The sequence below is a fragment of the Hypanus sabinus genome, unplaced genomic scaffold (assembly GCF_030144855.1).
Source record: "Hypanus sabinus isolate sHypSab1 unplaced genomic scaffold, sHypSab1.hap1 scaffold_447, whole genome shotgun sequence".
In the NCBI taxonomy this organism is placed as follows: domain Eukaryota; kingdom Metazoa; phylum Chordata; class Chondrichthyes; order Myliobatiformes; family Dasyatidae; genus Hypanus; species Hypanus sabinus.
In genome coordinates, this window is record NW_026781321.1 from 17,014 (window position 1) to 40,000 (window position 22,987).

General features: G+C 47.6%; 1 protein-coding gene across 2 annotated transcripts in view; it reads left to right on the forward strand.

The window, feature by feature from the left end:
* Positions 1–9,277: 9,277 nt before the first annotated feature.
* Positions 9,278–22,987, forward strand: part of LOC132388979 (gastrula zinc finger protein XlCGF26.1-like) — a 34,022-nt gene continuing 20,312 nt past the window's right edge. The window contains exons 1-2 of one of the 2 annotated variants that reach the window (XM_059961400.1): positions 9,278–9,404; positions 18,190–18,336. The gene's annotated coding sequence lies outside the window, so the exon portion shown is untranslated. Of the gene's footprint in view, positions 9,946–18,189; positions 18,337–22,987 lie in introns of both variants that reach the window. The other variant, XM_059961401.1, reaches the window with a different exon arrangement.

Below are 22,987 nucleotides of genomic sequence, written 5' to 3' on the forward strand. Positions count from 1 at the left end.
TCAGCGTGTGACTGCTATAGGCTACAACTCTTCCATGCCCAAAAGGTTCGGTTGAGCTGATCATCGGCACGTAGTGCACAACGGATGTGTGACTGTCACTTCGTATCATCCATATGTGTGGATTTGCTGGAGTATCCTGTGGTATCACTTTTGTTGTCCCTTACCTGGAATCGGGGTGTTCTGTGGTAACCACTTGAAGACGATATTCCTGTGACTGTCACCTGGTGATATTTCTAAGTGGATTTCGGAGCTAATCGACGGATAAGATCTTTGGCGACTGTTATTTCGTTTACCCAGAGTGGAATGTGTGTGGAATTCTTCGTAATTGCCTTCTCTCTACATTCCCTTTCTTAGTAACTACGTTATACAGCAATATAAATGCAGATATATCAAACAGGTTAGCAATAATTGTGTGTGTGTGTGTGTGTGTAAATAGGAAAGCCAAGCTTCTTCACGCCTCTGGGTGAATGGATACCGTCTTCCGGTGATGAGTGAAGTTCGGTTCAGTTCGTGGGATTGAGTCGAGTAGTGATGGAGAGAGAGAGGGGGAGAGTTTTGAGTCTTCAGGTAAGCTGACGCCGTCGTCCTCCGAAATCCTTTGGAAGTTACCGACTGTGACACTACAAACGGGACCGTTCTTCTGTGGTGGAGTTATTAACCCAGGCGAGGGATGGACACACGAATAACTCCCCACCGGTCACAGCCTTTTCACACTGCGAGAGCCACTGATCGATGCTCCGGATCGATCGTCCAAAGCCCAACTTTTTCTGTGGACACAACAAAGCTCATTCAGTGTCCAAAACCATGTGTCTGGAGGTCTATCAGCGGACCTCCTACTTATCTCACCGTGCTGAGCCCCAGCTGTCCATCAAACAGTTCCTCCCTTCTCTCTCTGTAAGAACACAGAAGCTGACAATGTCCTTGTCAAAGTGTCAACAAGCTTACAGAGAAACCATTACACCATCTCCGAGCAGTCTTTCTCTCTCTCTCTCTCCCCTCCCCCCTCTCCCTCTCCCTCTCTCCAACAAGGTGTTCGGTGTTGAACAACATCTCCCTCTCTCTTTTCAAAAACACAGTTCGTAGGGGTAATTCAGGACCCCGTCACAATACTAATAAAGATAGTGATTTTAACATCGAAACCAGACTCCGTTAGTGACCTATTGCTGCTGGTACGTAACAATTGTACTGTCTGAGGCACAGTCCTTTAAAATTGGTGAAAATTACCTAAAACATTGAAAAGAGCAGGGAAGAAGGAGTTTAACCATCTTCGTCCGGAGCCCTGAACAACGTCACAACCACAGTGAGCTCATCGCCTTGTTCAGACCGGAGAAAATCATGCAGGGAATTCATGCAGGTGTATGAGATGATGAGAGGCATTGGTCGTGTGGATAGCCAGAGGCTTTTTCCCAGGGCAGAAACGGCTAACATGAGGGGGAATTGGTTTACGCTGCATGAGAGTAGGTACAGAGGAGATGTCAGAGCTAAGTTTTTTAAGCAAAGAGTGGTGTGTGTGTGGAATGCACTGCCAGCGACGGTGGTAGAGGCGGATAAAAAAGGGTCTGTTAAGAGACTCTTGGATAGGTACATGGAGCTTAGGAAAATAGATGGCTATGCGGTAGGGTAATTTTAAGCAATTTCTAGAGTAAGTTACATGGTCGGTACAACATTGTGGGACAAAGTATCGATAATATGTTGTAGATTTCTGTGATTCCAGACAGTCAAGGGAAATCTCCTATCCCACGGAGTGGTGACTAGTTGCAACCTGTCATCTCAGGGAGAGTGAGAGGGGAGCGGCAGGGGTAGATTTTCATATACTGATATGGAACAGAAACATGGGCAGGGACCAGCTGGGCTGAGTGGACCTCTCAAGCGAGACACGGGATTTGATACAGAACTGATTTATCATTCACAGATCCACAATATTAAACGCCAGTCTAGTTTAAGGCTAACATCAGCAGAACAGACTCCTCCAATGCTCAGTGACCAGGGTTCAGTCCTGGGTGCGATGAGCAGCCGCAAGAACTGCAGAATCTGACAGTGACACTCCCTCATGAACCTGCAGCTGCCTTCAGTCACCGTGATGGTTAAACATTTAACACGGAGCTGATTTGAACTTCCTCCCTGATATGAAGTTGCTGGTATTGCAGCAGCTGGGATGATTGAGTGAAACTCTTTGCTCACTCCGGAAACAAAAGTGGCCTCTATTTATTGTGAACTCACCGGAGCGTCACAAGGTGGATTACCTGAATGAGTCTCTTCACACACACGGAGCAGGTGAACGGCCGCTCCCAGTGCGAAGCTTTTAGTGTATCAGCTTAAGCTTTGCGATGCCCGACTGAATCCCTTCCAAAATGAAAGCCGGTGAATGACGTCACAGTGCTCTGAACGTCATGGCGATGTATCCAATCAGATCACGGACATGGACACGTGTTCGGGCTCTCCTTGTCGCGAGTGGGGCGCTGACTTCTCCAGCATCTCCGCCTCCACATTCAAGGATCGGCGGCATTCAAGCGCTGGTGAACTGACAGATACAGCGGAACTATCGTGCTGTTGTGTTTGTGATTCCCATACACAAATCCTTTGACTTTCCTACACGGCTAAAAGCTTACAAAGCACGTCGGTAGGTGAAGGACAACATTTCCACTCAGATTATTTAGTTTCCATGGTGTCTTCTGAGAAAAACACTGTCACAACTCAAAACAACTTGGGGGGACAAGACTTCATCTTCTAACTGGCCACAGTTCCGGCATCAGGAACAATATCAAACTCTCTGCTTCCCTCTCTGTATCAAAATGGATCATTCCTCCCCTTCATCAGTCTGTGACTTGGCTCAGTTGGTCTGTCTCCTTCGCATTCTGAGCATGCGCCACACACCCACTGAGATCGCATTTTATTTAGACGGCTGCGACTGGAGACTTTCTGATTATTATGTCCCTCCCGGCATTTGACGGTGGTAAACTCAGAGTTAGCAATGGTATTGAACATCGGGAGTAGGTGATTAGGCTTTTTCGTTGGAGATCGATAAACTGCCGGTAGTGTGTGTCTGGATGAGTGGGTCGTTTTCACATTGGAAGGAGGTAGCGTTTGGAGTTCCCCAGAGATCAGTCCCTGACCACAGTTGTTCACAGTTTAATGTCCTGGCGGAGGCAGCGAGATGTGAGATGTCCCAGTCTGCTGGTGAGGCAGAAAGAGTGGAGTTGGGGGAGGGGAGGCTATTCACATGCAATTTCGTAGCTTTGCAATCAGTACCTAGTGCACTGTGGGGCTGCAGTGGCGGGTTCCAATCTGCTAATTAGATTTGCTGACCACACTACATTGATCGGCCGAATCCCAAATAATAACGAGGCAGCCTACAGAGAAGAAGTCATCACCCCGACACAGTGGTGTCAAGAAAACAACCTCTCCCTCATTGTGACAAAAACAAAGGAGCTGGTTGTGGATTACAGGAGGAATGGAGACAGGGACCAAACTCAACATTTCCAAGTCTGTTATTGACACAAAATGCACATTTTAATACTGATCATGACACAATGTGTTTTAAATATTGTTAATGACGTAAAACATGTTTATAGATTGTTACTGACAGAGAATCGTATAATTCGTGTTCCGTGTGTTATCTGAATGTACTTGCCTGTGATGCTGCCACAAGTCAGTGTTTCTCTGTCCCTGTACCTTCCCGTACGTGTGCACTTGGCAATAAATTCAACAGGACCTGAGAAATCTCAGTGAGATTTGATTAGTGATGATCATCTTGGCAGCTCGGTAGGTCGAATGTATGAGACAGTACACTGTTAAATGCAAAACCCTGAACAGTGTTGATGATCAGAGGGATCTTAGACTCCGTGCATCGCTCCCTGAAAGAGACTGCACAGATTGATCGGGTGGTTAAGAAGGCAAATGGCATGGTTGTCTGTATTAGTTGAAGCATTGAATTCAGAAGTCGGGAAGTTGTGTTGCGCCTGTTCCGAGCCTGCGGTCGGACTGTGACTGTTTCTTTCAGAGCGCCGGCGTGAGGAGGCGGGACTATGACGTCAGTCACAGTCTGACAGCGCTGACTGAGGACTGAACCATGAGAGAGAGAGAGAGAGCGAACTGCAGACAGGCAGTCGGCCAGTCTAAAGAGAGAGAGAGAGACTGGAAAAGCTGATCGCTTCAGTTAGTCGCAGCTGAGGCTTGGAACTCTCCTATGTCCACAAGAGTGGGTTGATCATCGGTACACGGAACCACAACGAATGTGTGTGGCTGTCACTTCATATATTCCATAGGAGTGGATTGTGGAATATCTTGTGTTAACCCTTGCCTGGGCATGTTGTGTGGCAACCTCTGGAAGACGGTATTCCTGTGACAGGTCACTTTCGCTGATAACTCGTATGTGGACGGATTCAACGGATAAGAACTTCGTCGACGGTTATTTTGAAGTAACGGCCTTTTCTCTACGTTTCACCCTGGATCACAAATATCTCTCTCCCATCATTTATTCCGTGGATTACTGAACTTTCCTACTTTACCATCTCAAGACTCAAGCTTTGTTCCCTCAGGCTCGATAGTCAGGGAGTTATATTTACACATCTATAACACTGCTAACTTTGCTTTATTTCGTTAAATTACTATGTTATAAGTAGATACTAATAAAGAGAATGGGTTTAACATCAAAACCAGACTGCACCGTGAACTCTATTGCTGGTGGTTCGTTTCTACAACGTCACAGTTCGTAACACAGTTTTATAAAACTAGTTAGACCACATCTGGAGTGTTTCATACAGTTCTGGCCGCCCCCATTCTCGGAAGGATGTCGGGGCTTTGGAGAGGGCGCAGAAGAGGTTTACCAGGACACCTTTGTAAATGGTTCTATTACCGGTATCTATAACTTGTTGATTGAGTCTAGACAAGACTTCTTTGATAAAATAAAAAGAGCTTGGGTGGATGACCTAAATTGTCAGATTTCTGATGATAGATGGAATAGAATTCTTAAACGGGTTAATAAATCATCTGTGCTCGTCATTCTCTTCTACAATATTAAGTGGTTCACAGAGCATACGATTAAGAACAGAAGCTCTCCAGTTTTTACCAGAATGTTTCTCCACTTTGTAATAAATGCAACTCTGCTGATGCCTCGTTAATTCATATGTTTTGGTTTTGCCCTACAATTGAAAAGTTTTGGCGGGAAGTATTCCATACCTTTTCACAACTTTTTTTGGGTCCAATTTGACCCAAATCCCCTTACTGCCTTGTTTGGTATACCTATCTTTTTAACTAAAAAATCTTTCGACCAAATTGACTCTCTTATTTCTTCCTTTATTTGGAACAATAAGAGACCAATAATTAATAAGTATAATTTACAAAAATCTAAAAAAGATGGTGGTCTTGCACTTCCTAATTTAAGACTGTATTATTGGGATGTGAATATTAGACAATTATGTTTTTGGTTATACTGGCTTGATAAGAAACAAAAATCATTATGGGTTGATTTGGAATTAAAAGCTGTTAAACAATTTCATTTAACTTCAATATTAGCAGCTCCATTACCTTTACAGCTCTCCAAAATTCCAAATTTCAATCTTTACCCGGTTATTAAACTATTCCTACGGATTTGGGTTCAGTTTCGTAATTTTTTAAATTTGAAACAATTTAGTTGTCTAGTTTTTTATATCGAAACTTTTCTTTTAAACCTTCAACAACTGACCCCATTTTTCTCCTATGGAACAATAAAGGGATCCATTCTTTTACAGATTTATTTTGTGATGGTCGATTGATGTCCTTTGAAGGGCCAATTGACAAAATTTCTCTCGCTCATACACATTTTTTGGAATATGTTCAGTTTCGACATTTTTTACAACAATGCTTACCTAAGTTTCCATATTTACAAGAATCTGATTTGTTAGATACCATTTTGAAATTGAATCCCTTAGAGAAAGTTTCCATTGGCAGAATGTATAACTTATTTTTGTTACAAATGAGAACATATCACTAAAGATTAAACAAGATTGGGAGAGAGAACTTCATATGATCTTTGTTAATGAAGATTGGCTTCGAGTTTTGAAAAATGGAAATTGTTCTTCTATATGTGCCAACCATTGTTTAATTCAATTTAAAATTGTTCACCGTTATTATTTAACAAAGGAGAGACTATCTAAAATATTTCCTAGTATAGACAAATGCTGTGATATATATAAAACTGAAGTAGCTACTTTGTCACATATGTTCTGGCATGTTCATCATTAAAATCGTTTTGGAAGTCTTTATTTCCAACAAGATCTAAAGCTCTGAAAATGAATTTACAACCTAATAGGTTGACTGTTCTATTTGGTAAAGTTCCACATCATATTCAGGGTATTTCATCTTCAGATCAACATGTAATTGCATTTGTTACACTATTGACAAGAAGAGCTATTTTATTAAAATACAAAGATACTTCTTCCCTTGCATTAATTGAATGGTTTTCTCAAGGAATCTTATGTCTTAGTTTGAAAAAAAATTAGGAGAACTTTTGATGCTCGATTCGATTTTGAGAGAAGATAGAGTTCTTTGCCAAATATTATCATTTAATTTCAATTATGCTATATGGTTTCCTTCCAATTTTATTTTATTATAAATATGAAATGGCGGTTGACGATTCTATTTTTATATTTAGATGATGGTTAAACGTATTGTTCCGGGGGGTTGATTCCTAATGTTTTTTTTCCCTTTTTTGTTGTTAGGGGGTTCCCCCCTAGTTAGATGGGGTTCTTTATTTCCTTCCTTTTCCTATATATATTTTCCATTTTTATATTTTACGATTAGATTTTTCCTTCAACTTTATTAATTATATACATATTAATCTATTGAAGTCTTGCTTCATTCTGTAGCTGTAGAAGATTATGTACTAGTAAAAAATATTCTAAAAATGAAAAATGAAAATGACAAGACAACAATGTAACAAAGCATTATAGCTGCAGAGAAAGTGCAGTGCGGATAGACATATGGTGCAGGGTCACGTCGAGTTACATTGTGAGGCCGAGTCCATTTTATCATTCATTTGGCTTATAACCACAGACAGGAAGCCGTCCTTGAGCCGGGGGGTTCGCGCTTTAAGGCTTTTGTATCTCTTCCCCGATGTGGGAGCGGATTTGCAGCGAGGATGTCCAGGTTGTGAGGGTCTTTGAGTACGTGGCCAGCTTTTCCGAGGGAGGGGGAGTGTAGGGAGAGTCCATGGAGTGGAGGCTTGTTTCTCTGACGTTCACTGCTCTCCAAAGTTCTCTGCAGTTCCTTGCAGTCATGGGCAGAGCAGTAGCCATACCAAGGCGTGAAGTATCGACAAGAAGCTCAGAGACCTCGGCCTTCACCCTGCCTTGTGTAGCTGGATCCTGGATTTCCTGTCAGATAGCCGGCAGGTGGTAAGTGTGGGCTCTCTCACCTCTCTCTTTCTCTCTCTCTCTCTCTCTCTCTGACCCTCAGCACACATACCCCACAGGGTTGTCTTCTTCCTCCCTCCTTTACTCTGTGCAACCATGAGTTGTGTCGCCACCCACAGCTCCAATCTGCTAACTAAATTTGCTGACGGCACTACACTGACTGGCCTAATCTCAAATAATAACGAGGCAGCCGACAGAGAAGAAGTCATCACCCCGACACAGTGGTGTCAAGAAAACAATCTCTCCCTCATTATAACAAAAACAAAGGAGCTGGTTGTGGATTACAGGAGGAATGGAGACAGGGACCAAATCCAACATTTCCATGTCTGTTATTGAGACAAAATGCACATTTTAATATTTGTCATGACACAATGTATTTTATACATCGCTAATGACTTAAAACATATTTACAGATTGTTACTGACAGAGAATCGTATAACTTATGTTCCGTGTGTTATCTGAATGTACTTGCCTGTGATGCTGCCACAAGACAGTGTTTCTCTGTACCTGTACCTTCCCGTATTGGTGCACTTGTCAATAAATTCAACAGGACCTGAGAAATCTCAGTGAGATTTGATTAGTGATGATCATCTTGGCAGCTCGGTAGGTCGAATGTATGCGACAGTACACTGTTAAATGCAAAACCCTGAACAGTGTTGATGATCAGAGGGATCTCAGACTCCAAGGAGGCGGGACTCGTCAGTCACAGGCTGACAGCGCTGACTGTGGACTGAACCATAAGAGAGAGAGAGAGAGAGAGCGATCTGCAGACAGGCAGTCGGCCAGTCTAAAGAGAGAGAGAGAGAGAGGGAAAAGCTGATCGCTTCAGTTAGTCGCAGCTGAGGATTGGAACTCTCCTCTGCCCACAAGAGTGGGTTGATCATCGGTACACGGAACCACAAAGAACGTCTGTGGCTGTCACTTCGTATAATCAATAGGAGTGGGTTGTGGAATATCTTGTGTTAACCCTTGCCTGGGCATGTTGTGTGGCAACCCCTGGAAAACGGTATTCCTGTGACAGGTCACTTTCGCTGATAACTCGTATGTGGACGGATTCAACGGATAAGAACTTCGACGGCGATTATTTTGAAGTAATGGCCTTTTCTCTACGTTTCACCCTGGATCACAAATATCTCTGTCCCATCATTCCGTGTATTACTGAACATTCCTACTTTACCATCTCAGGAATCTAAGCTTTGTCCCCTCAGGCTCGATAGTCTGGGAATTATATTTACACATATATACACTTAACACTGTCAACTTTCCTTTATTTCATTAAGTTACTATACACTAATAAAGAGAATGGTTTTAACATCAAAACCAGACTCCGTTGTGAACTCTATTGCTGCTGGTTCGTTTCTAAAACGTTGCAGCTCGTAACACAGTTTTACAAAACTAGTTAGACCACATCTGGAGTGTTTCATACAGTTCTGGTCTCCCCCATTCTCGGAAGGATGTCGGGGCTTTGGAGAGGGCGCAGAAGAGGTTTACCAGGACACTGCCTGGATTAGAGGGCATGAGCTATAACGAGAGGCTGGACAAACGTGTTGTTTTCTCCAGAGCGGCGCAGGCTGGGGTGAGACTGGATTGACGTTTATAAGATGAGGAGAGGAATAGATAGAGTGGACAGACGATATATTTTTCCTGGGGGTTGAAATGTCTAATACATTTAAGGTGAGAGGAGATGTGAGCGGCAAGTTTGCTTCTTTCCACAGACTAATGTGCAGTTGGAGTCTCTGCCTGGGGGGGGGGGGGGGGGGCGGGGGGGTGTCACCAATCCCGACACGTGATCCCGTTTGCCCCTCCCATTTAACCGCAGATGCCGCGCGTCTGTTTCAGAGGCCCCGCCTCCCGATGATGTAACAATCTCTTCGCGCATGTTCACAGTCTCCGGCTGGACGGTGTTATCCTCTCCGCTCAGAGTTGAAGTAGGTCGGCTGTGTTATCGGGAAAGACTTTCGACTCTTCCGTCGGGATCACTATCTGCGGGCCGAAGATATCACTTTCCCATCGGTGAGTATTGAGACCGATCCCGAGCGGGGAGATCCGATGTTGGCCGTGAGCCCCGAACTGAGGGCCAGGAATTCATTTGTTTCCCAACTATCTGGGCTCGTCAGAAATGTGTCAACTCCACTTAATCTGCATTGAACGATCCAAACCAGGAGCCCAGGCTGTCTGTTTCTGCAGAATTTAAATGTAAGTCCCGCCGACAGGTCACGTGAGACTGTGTGCCGCAGATTCGCCCCGCCCTCCGCTTTGTGATGCAAGGTCACGTGGTGTGATTTTGGCCACCGAGTCCCATCAACTTCCCGAACTCGCCCCGCTTACAGAGGCTCCTCGCATTTGTCCTGGAGCTTTCTGGCTGTTGTGTCTTCTCCCGGACTGTGCTGGGTGAGAAAGGAGAACGTCCCAGGTTGTGGGAATCTTTGATTTCACTGCCTGCTTTACCGAGGACTGATCTGGATCCAAAGGACTGTGCAGATCCTCGCAGTTACCATGCAAAGCGTGAAGTGTCCGGATGGGAAATTCTCTATAGTGTGTTGATAAAAATTTGGTGAGGATCAAAGTATATATAACAAAGTGCTTGTTGTTTCTTCTATCTTTGTCATTTTTGTATAATTAATTCAGTAGCTGCGGTGTGTTCTGACGTCTCTGGACCGGCTTTTCCGTGTTTACAACAGTAGAAATAGACCCGTGAGTCTGGTGTTCAAACTGTCACCAGTTTGTCACTCGGTGGAAATCAGGCAGAATCTCAAGTTGCACTAAAAACTAAATGTTTGAAGTCATTCTGACGAAACGTCTGTAACACTTACCCACAGGCTGGTATATGTCTAGGGGAAAAAGGGATCCAGCCACTCTCCAACCCACCTCCCTTACACGCAGGTGCTGTGAGAATCGAGTTTACGCCTCGAGCCCGCCAACAGTATCAAATCCACAACAAATACCGTTATGAAATACACTTTAAAGAGTTTACTAAAATTAAAAAGAGTAGTAAGCAATACAATATATATACACAAGGAAAAAAAACAAAAGGCGCCACTTATCAAAGTTCAGTCTGTTTAGTGCACTCGTTGGAGCTCAATCAACGAACCAATCGACCCATCCGGCCGTCGCACCTGGGACCACCCCGGTGGTCTTACGAGCAGTCCAGCACACGTCCACCTTCTTCCATGTCTTCCTCGGCCTCCCCCAAAAAACCCGCGAAAAACCCCTCCCCCAAGTTCCCAGCATCACAAGACACAATGACATTCCCCATTGATTAACAAATGAATACAATTACCATATCAGCCATTCTAAAGTGAAACAACGGCTAGAGAAACACTTATCCGACAAAGAAACATTCCTACTTGTAACAAACCAAAGAGGCCATTTTGAGTAACATACCCAGGACATTGTACATTCTCTCCCCACCAGCAAATGTCATGCCCTCATGGCATTACTAGAGGTCCCCAAAGCTTCTCGCAACACACAAAACCCAACCCAGGTGCAGAAGGCAATGACATAACTACCCAGAGCAGTAGAAATCACACTCGGTTCTCCCGGTACCACATATGTCAACCGCTCCGGGGGGCGCCTAATCCTCTGAGATCTCCATACCCCTTCTGCCCCACTGGGCTCCCTCGTCACCTGCGAACCCACTGTCTCGGACACCCCAGGTCTACCTGACAGACCCGCACCCCCTTCCTCACAGGGGTCCTCCCTCACCCGAGATCTCCCCGGCTCACGCTCAGATTCCACCCTCTCTCCCACCAATGTAGTCTGCCTCTCCATCTGACCCTCAAGACCTTCCCTCCTCTCACCCAATTCAGTATGGGAAGGGCCAGGAGCCTCCTCTCCTGGTACTGGAGCACTAGCGAATGGGAACAGGACCCACTCATCTGAGTCGTCCTCCTCTGAATCGGTAGCCATTCCCGAGTGAGGGACCCGTCCCCGCTCTTCAGCAGCGGGCTCTTCCCGTTCTCCGCTCCCTCGCAGAGTCCTTGTACTGGGCGTAACCTCCCACTCGGGCTCCTTATCCACCTGCACCGCTTGACCCAGTGGCAGCAGGTGATTCCTATGGAGTACCTTGATAGGCCCTTTTCCATCCTCGGGTTTCACCCGGTAAACTGGCAGGTTCGGCATCTGGCTCTCTATTACATAGGGGCTGGCCGCCCATCGATCTGCCAACTTGTGCTTACCAGGGAGTCCCAAATTCCGTAAAAGGACCCGGTCGCCCGGTAATAATTGTACAAACTTCACCTTTCGATCATACCGCATCTTATTCCGCTGATTTTGTTTGGTAGCCGCCGCCTCGGCCAACTCGTACGCCCGCTGTAACTCCCTCTTCATGTCGGACACGTACTTTAGATGGGACTTCCCGGGAAATTCACCCACTCCACCTCCAAAACACACGTCAATGGGCAACCTCGCTTCCCGCCCAAACATCAGATAATAGGGTGAATACCCTGTAGCCTCATTGCGAGTACAATTGTAACAGTGAACCAATTGTCCAATATGACGACTCCACCTGCTTTTCTGCCCAATCTCCAGCGTCCCAAGCATATCCAACAGGGTCCTGTTGAATCTCTCTGGCTGAGGATCTCCCTGTGGGTGGTAAGGGGTAGTCCTGGATTTCTCAACCCCAAGCATAGTCAGTAATTCCTGGATAAGGCGGCTCTCAAAGTCCCTCCCCTGATCACTATGGATTCGCCTGGGAAGGCCGTAATGCACAAAGTACTTCTCCCATAGCACCTTCGCCACTGTCGTCGCCTTCTGATCCTTGGTGGGAAATGCCTGAGCATAGCGAGTGTAATGATCGGTGATGACTAATACATTCGCGGTGTTGCTGGTGTCAGGCTCAATCGACAGGAAATCCATACATATCAGGTCCAGAGGTCCCGCACTCTGCAAGTGCGACAGTGGAGCCGCCAACGCTGGCAGGGTCTTCCTCTGGATGCAACGACGGCATCCCCTACAGTATTCTTCGACGTCCCCCCTCATCCGGGGCCAGTAGAACCGGTCTTTGAGTAATCCATATGTCTTTTCCACCCCCAAATGTCCAGAATCATCATGTAAGGCCTGGAGTACAGTCTGGTGATACTCCTCTGGCAGGACCAGTTGCCAACAGCGGGGTTGGTCCGGAGGCGTTGTTACCCGGTACAAGATTTTGTTCTTTAACTTCAACCGAGACCACTCCTTCAACAACAGAGGCACATATGGGTGTTTCGCCTTCTCAGCCAACGCCCCATCCCCCTTCTCGACCGCTCTCCACACTGTGCCAATGCCCGGGTCATTTTGCTGAGCAGTTGCCACTTCCCCCGGACTCAGTTCCGGCAACTGTTTAGTCCCCAGAGCGGTCAGGTCACAGTAAACTAGGGGTATGGCGTCGTCAAAAACCCCCAAATGGTCCACGGCTCGTTCCAGCCTCCCTCTTCCCTCGGCCTTCACGGTGATAACAAACTGACACATCGCCTTCACTCCAGGGGCAGGGACACTCTCCCACTCCTCGTCCTTCTCCTCCTCCCCCGGCTCCCGACGAGACAATGCATCCGCATCGATATTCTTGCTTCCGGGGCGGTACCTCAGGCTGAAATCATATACCGACAATGCCGCCAGCCACCGATGTCCTGTGGCATCCAGCTTCGCCGAAGTCAAAATATAAGTGAGAGGATTGTTATCCGTTCTCACCTCAAACTTGGCTCCGTAAAGGTAATCGCCCAGCTTGTCCACCACCGCCCACTTCAGCGCCAGGAACTCCAACTTGTGAGTGGGATAGTTTCTCTCCGATGGCGACAAGCTTCGGCTGACAAAGGCTACCGGCCTCAATGCTTTGCCATGCTCCTGGTACAGAACAGCCCCGAGACCCTCTCGGCTGGCATCCGTGTGCAGCACATATGGCTTCTGGGGATCGGCAAAAGCCAACACCGGGGCCTGGGTCAGTGCCCTTTTCAAAGATCGGAACGCCTCTTCACATTGATCATCCCATCTCGAGCCAAAAGGTTCCGCCGGGTTCCAGTATCCTCCAGCATCCTGCCTCTGGTTCCCCGTCCTCTTCTTCCCCACCGGGGGATAGCCACACAACAGCTGAGTTAACGGGTGACACACTTTGGCGTATCCTTTCACAAATCGCCGGTAATACCCACAGAACCCCAAAAATGAGCGCAGAGCACCCACTTTCTGGGGTCTCGGCCAGGTGGTCACAGCCTCTATCTTGGTTGGATCAGTAGCCACTCCCTCTCGCGAAATGATATGGCCAATGTAGTTAACCGACGACTTGCAGAACTGGCATTTGTCCAGGGAAAGCTTCAACCCTTCTTCATTAAGCCGGCCCAACACCTTCAACAGTCTCTCCTCATGTTCCTCCAAAGTCGATCCAAACACTATCAAATCGTCCAGGTACACCAGCACCTCCAACAGATTCATATCCCCCACAGTTCTCTCCATGAGCCTCTGGAAGGTGGCTGGGGCTCCGGATATGCCTTGGGGCATTCGTTCGAACTGAAAGAACCCCAGTGGGCAGATAAAAGCGGTCTTCTCTTTATCGGCCGCACTCATCGGGATCTGGTAATACCCACTTCTTAAATCCAGCACACTGAACCACTTTGCACCGCTCAGGCAGGCCAACGCATCCTCGACTCTTGGGACAGTATATTGATCAGGGACAGTTCGCCGATTCAACGTCCTGTAGTCAACACACATGCGCACTCGCCCATTCTTCTTCCGTGCCACCACTATTGGGGACGCATAAGGACTTCGAGACTCAGCTATGATTCCGGCCTCCTTCAACTTGCACAAGTGCTGTCGCACGTCCTCAACATCTGCCGGAGCCAGCCGCCGGGATCTCTCTCGGAACGGGGTGTCCTCCGTCACCCGGATGGTGTGGCGAGTGCTTTTGGAGCAGCCAACATCAAACTCGCCCCGAGAAAAAACAGCTTCCATCTTCAGCATCTTCTCCACTAGCCTGCGTTTCCACTCCGGCGACACTGGGGAATCCCCGAAGTTAAAGGCTTCAGCGGTCAGCTCCCTTCGATGCTCCGATCCCTCCCCGTTAGGGGTCCGCACTGGTGCGCTGGACATTACCGTCACCGGGAACAGATGTGCCAGCGGCATTCCCCTCTTAAAGGTGATTTCTCTTGCCGTGGTGTTCCTGACACTTATAGCTATACGCCTCGCATGTACCACCCCTGGTCTCTGCACTTCGGGCCTCACCAGCGCCCCCGCCGGAAATCGTGTCTCCCCTTCAAGATCGTCTGGGGCATCTACTAACAGGGCTTCTCCTGTCGGCACTCCTGGGAATCTGGGGGTCCCCATCACTAGTGCTACCTCCCCTGGTTGGATCACCTTGGGCCTCGCCTGCGTACACCACACCGTCCCTCGTTTACACTCCGGGTCCAGCCCTTGGGAGGCAACCCCTTCTTCGAACACTGCTCGAAACACTGGATGCACCGAGAGGGTCTCCAGAAAGTCTTCCCCCCCTTTCTCCTTACAAGCTCCCAGGAGCCGTCGCACAACTGGGGAGTTAGTCCCCACCAGGAGGGCAGCACCACCGGTTTCCACCGGGTCAGGACACACCAACACCAACGTCTCAATAGCTTCCGACACTCCCACATCGCCCTCCGAGAACTCCAATCTCACCGATAGGTACCCATCGTACGGGTAGTCACCCTCGCTCACACCCCAAATCTGCAGGGCGTCAAATGGTGTTACGGGCAAATGCTTTAGATGTTGATTGTAGAAAGACCGGTACAATAAGGTCACCTGCGATCCAGTATCAAGAACGGCTTTTGCGTAAACTCCCTCTATCCGTAGACCCACACTGGCACGGGGTCCTACCAGCCCATCCGGAACAGAGGCGTGGGCACCCGGTGGTCTTCCGGCTGATCTCTGGGAACGTGTTCCTCCAGAGGCTCCAGTCCATTCCCTCACTGAGCCTCTCCTAAGTTTCCCCGACACCTCTCCCTTCTTAGTCGCAGGGGGGCTTGTCCTCCGCGGGACTCCTTGTCTCTCACAATCCCACCTAAAGTGACCCTCCTCTCCACAGCTATAGCACACACTGCCGGCTGCCCCTCCTCTCCCAGGACGGCTCCTGCTCCCAATCCACTGCACTGATCGCCCCTGAGAGTAGGTACCTCCCCTGTCCCTCCCCTCCAAAGGGGGTTCCCTACTCCCCGGGGGTTTGTCATTCCTCCACTCAGCCACAACTTCCTGTATCGCTGAGGATCGCTCCCGTAGGCCCGTGCCCCTTTTCCGCCCCAATGCTCTCTCTTCCTCTCGCACCTCTCTAATCAGTGGCCCGAAGGATGGAGGGGGACCTTTCCTATAAGCCTGCCGGATAGTCCACGCCACCTTGTCCTCCTCCAGAGAGCCACTGAATAGCTGACTCATCCTCACGCTAGCCACGTCAGTCGCCTTCACTACCCCTCGGCGCCGCAGCCCCGAGAGCATCCCCTCCATCCTAAATATATACTCGGAGAGCTTTTCCCCTCTCCATTGTTCCAGGCGTTGAAACTCTGCTAAAAGCAGCCAGGGTTCCCCTGACAACCCAAACGCTCCCTCCAAAACTTCTAGGCAGTCTTCCACTGAGGCCCCAGGCTTCTCAGCTTTCAACTCCCGGATGGTTGTGGCTGCTAAACCCCTCAAACTTCCCAGCAATCGCTGCCTCTTCTCCTCCTCTGAACCTGGCCACTCCTCTAACATCAAAGACGTATGCTCGATCCAGGTCTCATAGTCCACCTCCCCATCCGGAGTAGGCTTGGCTCCGGAGAACACCCCCAGCTTCAGCCGTGGCCTCTCGGCCACCCCCACCAGGGAATAAAGTGCGGCTGCCAGCTCCGAGGCTTCCACCCTACCTGGGGAGCGGGGCTTAGTCACGACTCCCTCCTCCCACCTCCCTTTACTAGTGCCGGGCACCTCTCTGGGGTCCACCTCTAGCTCTAACTCCTCAGCCTCATCCTTGTAGAAGTGGAGCCCCCACGGGCCCGCCTCCCCTGGAACACTGACCGTCGCCGGCAGTTCCACCGTCCTGACTTCAGTACTCGTACGAACCAACACCCAGCTAGACCCCACCTCTTTACCACACCGTCTAGCTACCAATTCTACCTGCCCAATACCCTTCACCGAACTTAAACCCCGCACTATCACGTCTCCTGAAACTCGAAAATCCACTCCGCTCACTACGCATGCGTACTGTACCGGTACATCTTCAAACTGGCACCAACAAACAAACTTATCTCTGTCCATCTTCCTCTGCTGCCTGCGCGATTCCACAGCCCCTGACAATCCAATCCGGGACGAGCACCCCACAAATGTAACACTTACCCACAGGCTGGTATATGTCTAGGGGAAAAAGGGATCCAGCCACTCTCCAACCCACCTCCCTTACACGCAGGTGCTGTGAGAATCGAGTTTACGCCTCGAGCCCGCCAACAGTATCAAATCCACAACAAATACCGTTATGAAATACACTTTAAAGAGTTTACTAAAATTAAAAAGAGTAGTAAGCAATACAATATATATACACAAGGAAAAAAAACAAAAGGCGCCACTTATCAAAGTTCAGTCTGTTTAGTGCACTCGTTGGAGCTCAATCAACGAACCAATCGACCCATCCGGCCGTCGCACCTGGGACCACCCCGGTGGTCTTACGAGCAGTCCAGCACACGTCCACCTTCTTCCATGTCTTCCTCGGCCTCCCCCAAAAAACCCGCGAAAAACCCCTCCCCCAAGTTCCCAGCATCACAAGACACAATGACATTCCCCATTGATTAACAAATGAATACAATTACCATATCAGCCATTCTAAAGTGAAACAACGGCTAGAGAAACACTTATCCGACAAAGAAACATTCCTACTTGTAACAAACCAAAGAGGCCATTTTGAGTAACATACCCAGGACATTGTACACGTCATTAACCTGAATTGTAAAGTTTGTTCCCCTCCCCGCAGCTGTTCCTTACCTGCTGAGAGTTTCTGGTAATTCCACTTTCTTTTTATTACATTTAACCTGGAAATGGAAATGACTCGATCTGTGATAGTAGATCAGTAAAGAAAGCAGAACTTTTCCCTATCAATTATCCTGGTACCAGTTTGTCTGTTATTGCTGGGAATGTGTTCAGTACAGTTGTTGCTAACGAGGTTCACATGAATAATCTCAGGAGTGATCGGCTTTATGTATGAGGAGCATTTGATGGTTCTGGACCTGTGCTGGATGGAGTTCAGAGGGACGGTGGGGTTTGTGGAGGCGAGCTTTGGTTAAGTAAACCTACCGAATGCTGAACAGCCTGGATACAGTGGACATGGAGAGGATGTTTCCATTAGACGGAGAGTCTGTGATCTGACAGCACAGTCTCAGAATAAAGATGCTTCTCGTTAAAATTCAGTTGCGAATTTTTTTTTGCCATTAGGTGTCCGAAGTGTGGAATTTGTTTCCACAGAGGTTGGTTGAGGCTGCGATTTGGGTATATTTATGACAGAGATTAATATATTCATGATTGCTAAGTGGCTTCAGGGTTACAGGAGGAAGGCAGGAATATGGTGTTGGAATAAAAAATCAGCCATGGTTAAATGGTGGGACAGACCAGATGGATCAAATCACCTAATTCTGTACCTTATGTCTTACCATGACTGAATGATGGCTCCTTTTTATCCCATATTCTTTTGTATCATGTGAGGGACAATAAAAGATTCTTCACTGAGATCATTATATCTGCCTTCAACGTTTAAATTTCAGTGAGTTTTGTTCTTAGTAACATTAAGCAGAAATGTTTGGTTCTGCTTTTTATTGTTAATGCACTTCATTATCTTTCATGTTAACGTTAGACCTGCAGTGAGAGATTTATTGGAAGAAAACTCACGACTGAAGACGAGGGAACAGCAACATGTGAACCAGCCCGAGGATTGAGAGCATCAACTGGAGAGGACCCATCTGACTCGGAGATTCCAGTGATTCAGTCAGGAGAAAGTTGTGTGAGTCTCATTCATTCAAACACTGGTCCTTTAGACATTACATACCTGTACAAGAGAAGGTAGGAAACAGCTGGAGTGAGACTGAAGGCCTCTGTCAGACCCAGTTGCAATCATTGCAGGTCTGGTACTGTTCTTCCAGCAGCCCAGCCGTTTGAAACCAATCCCATTCTGTGGAAGTCAAATCCGGAGAGAGTCACTCAGAGACTGTATTAGTACAAACTCTTTATTCTAAGTACCCGGGGCTTACTCAGTTAGCCACTCCAACAGGAATTCCCACCCAATCCACTAACTGACTAACAATTCCCCTTCACCACAGATATATCCATCCAGATACTCCGCACACAAGACAGGCTGGAACCAAAGTTATTTACTACATGATAGGCTGGAGCCCCTAAAGACAAATTACAAAATAGTCATAATGGCTTACACACGCAGAACAGACTGACGCTGTCCTATCTCTGCGCATGAACACACAAGGAGATAAGCATCCTGAAACCATAGCTAGCTACCCTGAAGAAGAAATATGGCTCAGCATGGCTTAGTACATCTATTGATCATCAGCAGTTTCTTTCAGAAAAACAGGCTGCTATTTTTTAATGAAGTGTTAAACCATCCTTCATCATTCCCTCCTTTTTGATCATTACATGAGCAACAAAACAGTAATTTTTTACAGAGAAAGCAACCAAGTACAGCTTTGACTTCTCAGTGAGAAAAACTGCATTCAACAGTAACTATAACAATGATATGTACAACTATTAGGACATAATGCAATATCATGCCCCACATATTACAAACAGGCCTTTGAAGATCACCATTTCGACCCTTCCGTGAACCCGTGTAAATCCTGCCCTACTTTCTTGATGCTGTCAATCTCCTAGGCAGTGTGCTCGGAGAGAGATGTAGTGTTATTAGACACATCAGGGATAAAGGTGCAGCATTCTGTGTCAATAATAGCACAGGTTCCCCCTTCTCAGCTGGGATAAAATCTAAAGCCGTAAGATTCTGTACGACTGTTTGCCAGATTGCAATCTTTTCAGTGGGTATTTCTGTTACTTGGGCCTGTGTTTCTGTCAGGGCCCCTGCAGTGTTGTGGCCAGCTCCTCAAGTGCTGTAGCCAAATTTATTATCTCTCATGAATTCCCGGCTACTCCATAGGAGAGAAAAACTATCATCAAAGATCGCTCAGTCTCAGTTATTCCTTTCCACTGCTGGGCACCTGCAGTTATGGCCAGGAAGCATGTTTCCCAGTGTAGGAAGTTCTGTTTGGTGGGGGCCTGAGATACATCTGTCAATACACTGTGAATGTCAGGGCCCCTAGTTCTACCCATTTGGCATAAGTGTGACAGAGACAGAAAAATCTTAACTGGATGCTGGGGTGAGCCCTCTCAAAGACATAAACACAAACACCACTGTTACGCACCCGTAATGGTTTAAATGAACCAGCAGCTATAGACAACACCTGGAGTCTAGTTTTGATGTTAAAAGCGCTGTCTTTATTAGTATCTACTTGTATAACAACTTAAGCAAAATAATCTAAAGTTAAAAGTGTTATGAGTACACATATGTGTAAATATATCTCCCAAACCACTGAGCTCTGGGAATACCAAGCTCAAAGTCTTGAGATGGTGAAGCATAAAAGTTCAGTTAAGCCATGGAATAAATGACGAGAGAGATATTTTTAATCCAAGGTGAATGTCGAGAGAAGGCAACTACATTGAATTCCACAAATTTCACAGTGGTAAAACAGGATAATGTCGCTGTAGGTATTATCCATTGTTGTTCTAAATCCACATACGAAATATCACCAAAATTAGCTTATCACAGGGATAAGTCTTCAAAGGGTATGACCACCCAAGCAAGGGTTAACGCACAGGTAGATTCTGCAAGGTACTCCCTATCCAGATCCAACACACAAAGTATTACCGACAGTGATTTCCACAGAATATCCCTTCTCACAAGTGTTTACCACATGTAACACCCTGGGTCGCCTCAGGCTCGCTCAGCTCGTTCTTGTCTAGGGGGAGCAGCCTTCGGCCCCGCCAAACTGGGTAATCAGCTGGTGTGGATGCTGTGTGATGTCCCCGCCTCGCCCACAAACAGACAGTACACCATATGCGATTAAATGAGTACAATTTATAAAGGTTACTATAACTAAGTGATTAATAACGATACAGTATATATGAAGAGAAAATTAAAGAAAAGGTGCCAAACTTATCAAAGTCCAAACCACTTCGTGCACAACCGTTGGAGCTCAATTTCTGAAGTCTTCTGGCCACCATTCGATCCCCTCCGAACTCCACGACTCTCCAAACAGCTCAGGACCCTCCGAGTGGTCAACCAAGCACATCTAGCTTCATCCCCCCCCCCCCCCTTGGAGAATCTCCCGGCCTCGGACCCCCCTTTGTGGTCCGATCCTCGCCCAGCTTAGAGCATTGCGTCCTCTCTCTCGACCCCCTCGCGCCGATCTGCCCAAAAGCCCGTCAACAAAAGCTTACAGACTCAGAAGAAAGAACATTAATCCCCATTTGGTTTACAAAGGAATACCATTCTCGTTATCAGTAAATTAGCATTCCTGCTAGTTAACAAAAAGAAACCCTTTCCCAACAGTAACAAAGAAAAAAGAAGAAACCCCCTTTACACTCTCCCTCCACCAAATAAAAGTCATGTCCTCATGACTACTAAATAACTCGCCACCTTTCCTGCCAACACACCGTAACCCAAGCACAAACAGTGACATCTCCTCCCCACACAGTAACCCTCATGCCCTGTTCCTCAGGCGCTACTTAGGCCAACTATCTGGGAGTTCCCTAACCCTTCTGAGGCCTCCGTACCCCCTCACCTAAACCCTTCAGGCTCGGACACAACTGGGAATACCTTGGGCCCACTACCAACTCCTCTCTCAACCTCTCACTTATGCCCCACACTGCACACAGCTAACCCTCCCCGCTACACCTGACTCAATGGGAGAAGGGCCAAAGGTCTCTTCCTCAATCGAGGGAAAGTCAGCAAAAGGCAGCATGTACCACACATCCAGCACATCATCCATCAAATCTGTATTCTTCCTCATTCCTGTGATCGGTAGCTGCTGTTTGATCTTCTCCAAACGGAAACACGTGGCCTGCACTGCTCCCGCAGTCTCTTCAGCCTCCTGTTCAGTATTCACTGCACTTCTCTCCAGCTTTTTCTTCCTCATGACTTCTTCCAGATCAACTTTCAGATTTTGCACTTCATTTGAACTGTCGACAGTCATCTTCAGGTTCCCTTCAAGCTTCCGCTTCTCTCTTCTGAGATTCGTCTGTAATTTCTTCACCTCCGCAAACTCCCCTCTCTGGGTTCTCAGTTTGCTATTACCCTCAGCCAGACAACTTTCTTCATTCTCTCCAACTTGTAAGTCTTCCGAAAGGTTCCAGATCACTTTCTCCAGTCTCTCCATCTTCATTTCAAACTTGATTCCCTAGAGACAGTAACTCACGAGCTGCGACCTTCGCACGTGTCCCGAAAACACTTTAACTCGGTAGTTCTCAGCTGCTCCTGCAACGACCTCACTTCATATTCTCCTGAGGCAAATCCAAACACCAAGAGATCATCCACACACACCAAAACTCCAAACGCCTCCACGTCCCCTATGGTCTTCCACCTGCCCCGCAGGAAGGTTGCAAGGGCTCCAGATATGCCCTGTGGCATCTTTACGGACCCGAAGACTCCTAGGGAATTTATAACGGCCGTCTTCTCCTTGTTGGCCCCACTCATCAGGATCTGGCAACATCCACTCCTCAGATCCAGCACCTTAAACCATTTTGCACCACTCAGACAGGCCATCGCCTCTCCAGCCCTCAGGGCCATATTCTGGTCACTGACAGTGCGCCTCTTCAACGCAATATAATCCACACACATGCTACGTCTTCCACGGCTTCAGGGGCCAGTCGCCGCAACCTCTCTCTCTCCGAGGTGTCTTCAGCAGTCAACTCCGCTCCCTCGTAGTATTTCACAGCGTCCACTAAGAGGGTCTCACCCTCAGCTACGTCCCCCAGGCCGCACCACCACTGGCTCTTGTTTGAATTCGGAATCAGCCCAATGCTGCTACACACGTCCACACAAGCAGCTCGAAACTCTGGGTGCATCGACAATGCCTCCAAACAACGCTCACCCACCTCCTCCGGGCCGGCCCCCAAGCACACCAGCAGGATATTGGTTCTCTCTAGAACAGAAACGCTGCCCGTCTCAACAGGGTCCGGACACATCAGCATTAATGATTCATGAACCTCAGTCTCCTCCACATTTGCCTCTAAGAACTCCATTTTCACTGACCAACAACTGTCGTCTGGATAATCACCGGCACTGGTACCCCGAATCTCCAGTGTCCTGAATGTCGTCAAGGGTAAATGTTTCCAATAACGGTTATGAAACAAACTGTACAGCAACTTAACCGGTGCCCCGGTGCCGAGGATGGCTTTAACTTGACTTCCATCCATCCGTAACAACACCTGTGCGCATGGCCCCTCTAAGCCTTCAGGAATAGGGTCTGTTCCTTTCGGGAGTTCCTTGGTACATTGCTGGGAACGTGCTCCCCCAGAGACCCCAAGCCGTTCCCCCACTGGGCCTCCTCTCAGTTTCCCGACACCTCTCGAATCAACGGAACAACTGATCCCCT